The sequence below is a fragment of the Ailuropoda melanoleuca genome, chromosome 15 (genome assembly GCF_002007445.2).
Source record: "Ailuropoda melanoleuca isolate Jingjing chromosome 15, ASM200744v2, whole genome shotgun sequence".
NCBI lineage: Eukaryota > Metazoa > Chordata > Mammalia > Carnivora > Ursidae > Ailuropoda > Ailuropoda melanoleuca.
In genome coordinates, this window is record NC_048232.1 from 45334990 (window position 1) to 45341075 (window position 6086).

Genomic DNA, 6086 nt, shown 5'->3' on the forward strand with positions numbered 1-6086 from the left:
AATAGCATTTGTTTCTCATATTTGGCACTTGTTTTCTTTTCTTTTCTTTCTTTCTTTTTTTTTTTTTTAGACTTTATTTATTCATTTGAGAGAGACAGAGAGAGCACAAGCAGGGGCAGAGGGAGAGGGAGAAGCAAACGCCCCTGCGGAGCCGGTAGCCCAACATGGCGCTCCATCCCAGAACCCTGAGATCATGACCTGAGCCGAGGGCCGATGCTTAGCCAACTTAGCCACCCAGATGCCTGTTGGCACTTGTTTCTTATTGAATGGGAGTGCAGAGGAATTCAGGGGTGGAAGGGGTTCCCTTTAAGTTGAAGAGTCTATAAAGAGTTTGCTTCACTAAAGAGATAGGATTTGAACTGTACCTATGAATGGCAGACATTTTGGTTACCGTGAATGAGAAGGACTATTCCATGTATGAGAATAGTATTAAGAAAGAATTGCTGCAGAATAGGATGGATGATGTGCGATAGTGACTAGACTAGCTTGGCCTGAAGAGAAAGGTATCTTAGAGAAATAGCGGCAAATAAGACTGCGCAGGCACGCTGGGGCCTATAAAGGATCTTACATGGAAAGCTAAGAGGTTTGGACTTTGTCCTCTAAAATAGTGGTGCTTTGCTTTTTCTTGCTGTTGATGAGAATTTGATAAAAACTATGAATTTCAATCCCCGGAAAAACCCTCATCACTCTATGTACTCCAATTTGTTAAAGTAATTTCAAGGAGTTCAGTGACCCCTGTGGTTTATCCATAGACCCAAGGTTAAGATCTTTTGCTCTAGGCAATGGGGTGCCATTGAGAAGTGCTGAGCAGGGATTCCATATGATAAAGGAGGATTTTAGGAACATCATGCAAGAGCAGTGGATGGGGTAGGCTGTGCTGGGGTGGGGCACGGGGAAGTGGGGTGTGTTTGTGCAATTAGCCGACTACTTCTAAAATACATGGATGAGGTCATTAGGGCCTGAACTTGGGTGGTTGGACAGGAAGTGATGATTATGGGAGAAGCTTTGAAGGGAAAGCCAATCTGGTGACTGATTAGATACTGAGGCTGGAGTTGAGAGAAGGGCCAAAGATAACTGTCAACATTAGATGTTGAGTGCTTGGAAAAAAGCTGGTCTTATTCTTAGAAATAGTCATCAGCAGGGGGACCGGTTTTATAGGGGAAATAGCTCGTTCGTTTTAGATATCCTGAGTGTTTTATGATTTTGGGTGGAGGACGTTTCCAGCCCTAAAACATGACCCATTAGGCTGTCTTTCCTCACCCCCAAGTGAAGTTCATGATAAGGCCTAATGCTAGAAACTGGATAATGACTCCTTTGGATACATAGATACACAGTGAATTTCACTCTTAATTAAACGACAGAGGTTCAAAGAAGGAGGCTAAAGTTATAGTTTGAAGTAATTATATTTTATTTATTAAAAATATCATCAAATGCTATCTTGCAAGACTTAGGAAGTTAAAGCAACATAAATTATTTTGACGAAGTATGAAGTATACATGGCTGGTTATATAAATAAGTTTAAAGTGATTTGCTTTTGTTTGGGCACACTAAAAGGAAAAGGGGAATGAGGTATCAGTTATGAGAGGAGAGTTTTAAGCTAGATGTTAGGGAAGGGAACCACCACGGACCTCTGTTGCTTTTGTCTGCCTAGCCTCCAATACCCCACGTTCTGGTAACAACACTTTGTCCTCCTTTGGGTGAACGACCACTTACCCACTTCCCCCTTCATAAATTTATTTCCACCTGTTTTTTTTTTTTTAATGAAATCACTTTTAAATTAGCTGACCGGTTTTCACCCCATTTGACATAATAATACATGGTATCAAGATACCATTCAAACATGGTTCAGGTGCCATCTTGAAACAATAAAAAAGCCACTGACAATTTTTGAACACGTGCCATCCCTAGCGTCAACAAGCCTGATGAGACTAAACAAATCAATGTAATTTTCCAGGTCGAGGGCTGAATAAAGTCCCCTGCCCCCTGAGCCACTGGAGTAGAAGTGCTGTGCTCTCTACGGTGTCGTTGCTGTTTGCTGTTTGCCCCGACGACAACACAGCATTTCTGGAATGTAGCATCTCGATCAAAACTCAAATATGCAGAAGTAACCAATTTCAATAAATACTGAATTTACCAATAAAGTCACACAGCCAGGAAACACCACCCCACTTCCACCCGCTCATTGACTGTACGGAGGACAGACAGTTGCTTAGGCAGAAAGGACAGTTCATCCCTTACCTGCAGTGGACAACCACAGGCCCCCGGCCCGTGGAAGCAAGTCTATCTTCTTCGACGTCCAGCATGAGCTGCAGAAGAGGCTGAGCACTGTCTGGGGTCTTGTGATCGGGCCATGAGGTGTACCAGTAATGTTTCACATGCTGGGTGTGGCTTCCTTGCTGAAAATAGCAATAGCCACCAAATGCCTCATTTACTTGTGGAACTAAAGTCATCCAAACCACAATACTGAATGCCTTCTATCACTCCCATCTTGCTGGCAACTTACTTCTGGATGGAAAAAAAAATCTGGGAGATTGCTGAAGCGTACTCTCCTACCTTGAGAAAACATGACTATACATAGGCTGATGTCCTGGTTCGACAGTCTCGCCTCTAGTCAATGTGAATTATATATTTAAAATCGAAAATGCATATGAAACCTAGGCAGTCTATATGTTTGCGATTTGTTGTAATAAACAGAATGGCAAATGCAAAGGAAGCTGAGGGGGAATTGGAATATAGTGTGTTTCCTGCTCTTTGAACATTCTTGACAAGCGATGATAAACATAGTAGCCCACGGAGGAACACTTAATTTTATACTTGGCCCCTACATTTGACTTTCTGCATTCATCCCAAATTGCAGTCTTTAGCAGGAGCGAGGAGTCCCAGGAGTAAAGGAGCTAGCAGGGGTCACTAAACTAGACAAGCTTTGAGTGAGGGTCTACGTACATCATCTCATAACCCAGTGCCCGGGGGGCGGAGGGGCCGGCACACTCGAGGGCATGTGTTGAAAGGGTGCCTTCCTATCTTGAATTTCCCTGTAAAACCCTCAGTGCAGCACTGCCCCTGCTCTCTGTGATGCTTCTGTTCCAGCAGCGAGGCTCTAGATAGGACTGAAATCTTTGAGATGATTGTTCTCTAGAAGCAAAAACAATACCATGGCAATGTTCCGTAATTTCAGTAAGATAACTTCGGTATGACATAATCTGGTCTGGGGAAAGTCCCCATAAGTTACTGTAACTCCAAGTTTGGGAAGATCTCATCAACACTTCAGGTTTGTCTTGCCTCCCACAGCCACCCACAAGCACAGATTTTCTCTTTCACGGTTTCCAGGCCTTACTAAAAGCTGCTTAGACCAAAGCCACGTAAAAAAAAAAAAACCCCAAAAACAAAAAACGACAAACCAAAAAATAACAAACTTCCCCCTTCCCTCCCCGCCCCAATCATGATAAAGGCTCCAGTACAAACCTTTAGTTAAAGGCATTCAGAAGGTTAAATCAGGGATGTTTTGTTTATAGAAATTAGAAGATCACAGTATCCTACTTAGTGAATTTCCTTAATGCCTATGTACATTAATTTAATTATTCCACATACTGAGAGTAGCTGATGACATGAGGGGATGATTATCATTTCTCTTTGATCTTGGCACTATTTTTGTAAATTGGATCTGCAGTACTTATTAGGATAAATAATTTCAAAGGAGAAATGTAGTCCTGTCCTATCAGCCACTCTGTACATAGCTCCAGTTACATCAGCCTACCTTTAAGACAAGGTTTCGAACAGTGTAGTTGTCACATTCATTTACACTGATGACCAGGACCTCGACTTTCCCATATATTCCTCTCTTTTCTGGCCAGTATAGCACACATTTCTGGAAGAGGAGAAGATAAGAACACAGCAGATATTAGTGATTTCACTGGCGTTGGAGTACTTTTTATTTATCATCTCAAGATGATATTTATTTATTTAATTAATTAAATTAATTATTTATTTAATTAATTCTAAAAATATCAGGTATCGATTTTATAAGGCTGGAACTGCACAAACACTATTGCTACTAATCCCATACAAAAAGGGGGCAAAATTTCCCAAAACCTGAAACTAAGAACTAAATTGAGAAATGAAGAATTAAGAAATTAAAAAAATCTAAATATTAGACTTTATCATGTGATGAAATAAAAGGAATGTTTTTTTCACAATGATTGAGCCAAGTCACGTCTTCCTGCTCGAAGCTGAAGCATCTATTGAGGGTATCTCTAATGTGTTACATGCCACAGAATGAAGGTTCCCTGGTATGTAAAGAGGATAAAATGATCATTGATGCATGTATGGTATTATATTTTCCAAGGCCAATGGTCTTTTCACCTATAGGGTCGATTGAAATAAATGTATAAGAAAATTATTTAAAAAAACTGTTTTTATAATGGATCCTCTTTGAAGGGTTTAATAAGAGTAATAATAATTATATTGCAACTGAGGCATTATAACATGGTAGTTAAGGTGCAGGCTTTGGAGCCATAGAACCTAGGTCTAAATTTTGGTTTTGCCACTTATTATTAGCTGAGCATCTGTAAGAAAGTCAATCTCTGTGGCCTCAGTTTACTCATCACTTACTATATGAAAAGCACTTAGGACAAAGCCAGACATACAGTAAGCATTTAAAAACATTGTTCTTCTTCTTATTGTTCCAATTTTAGGTTTTTGATCTAAATGATTCAATCATTACTTCACTATACATTAGATCATGCATTAAAGATTGTATTATTATTATATCCAAGCTACATTATTAAAAGAAAAATACAAGACGAGATTCAAGCATACATATAGGCTCATATTATTTATTATTTTGCCTTTTAAACAGCTACAAAAAACCCTATGAATTCTGACCATATATTTCAATGGAAGAAAGTAAAGTGTGAAAGTTGATGTTTTATTCCAAGTGCCCAGAGAAGCAATGTTAACTCTAGAAATATTGTTTAAATAGAACTTATCATTTTCTTGCAAACATAGATGCACATTCATAACGAAATTCCTTCCCATTTATAGAGAAACTGCCTTCGGTCGGGACCTTTTAGTCCCCAGGAAACTGGTATTTTCACATCTAAGGTCAAAGGCACAGGACCACACTTGAAAAAATTAAGAACTTAGAGATTCAAAAGAGCAGCCAAAGAAAGAATCACAGATGTACAGAGCTTCAGGAAAAGACACGTAAAGTATCAGAAACACACCTCGGGGAGTCTGTCAGGCTAAGTACTAACCACTCCACACACCAGAGCCAGGATGGAATCAGTGTTTCTTTCATCCATTACAATAAAAACACATTTGCATCCTCTCTGTCCTGGTCCTTTTCCAAACAAAGTAAATCATTTTCACCTCTATTTACATGCCACCCCACACCCAAGACCAGCGACCAGCAGCAATCAGGCTGAAGCATACTCTGGCTGACAGAACATTCACATCAAGAAATCTTTTAAAAATAAAGCAATGTATTTCTCTCCTCATTTACTAGTGCCAAGTGTCTCAAATTTCCCAGGTTTGTTAAAGAGCATCATACTAACCAATTTGCCTGGTTTCTTTCAATGAAGCATCAATTATTTCGCTGTGAGCCCCGAGCTATTGTGTATCTTAAAACCCATGCCTCCTGGATGCATCCAAGAACAGTGACAAAGAATCTTGAAAAAGGTATTGAACAAAGAAAGAGGCATTCAGCGGTCCAGCAGTCTGGCATACGTGCCCCATTGTCCACGATGAGCCCTGAGCAGCAGGCCCCTCTTTGGGAAGGTGGCTCTTGAAACCGGTAGGAAAAAGCTGCAAGGCAGGAGCTCAAAGCCTGCACCCTGACTCTTAACAATACTCGAACAGGCTTGTGCACCTACTTGATAAATGGAAGCGCTGCTCGGTTCTCTCTCAAGCTTGCCGGGGCCCTCTTGAATGTTTTTCTTGACTCTTTACCAAAAATGCAATTGGCAGTCAGCTCCCAGTAGACAATGCAATGTGACTTGTTCATTCAAACAACCCTTAATTAGCATCCCATCTCCTTTCTGAGATACAATAGCTTATTTTTACACACTGAATACATTTTTCCCCCTTTT

At 40.3% G+C, this 6086-nt stretch overlaps 1 protein-coding gene across 1 annotated transcript in view; it reads right to left on the minus strand.

Annotated features, from left to right (window-relative positions):
- The window catches only part of PTPRR (protein tyrosine phosphatase receptor type R), a 260911-nt gene that overhangs the window by 20293 nt on the left and 234532 nt on the right, over positions 1–6086 (minus strand).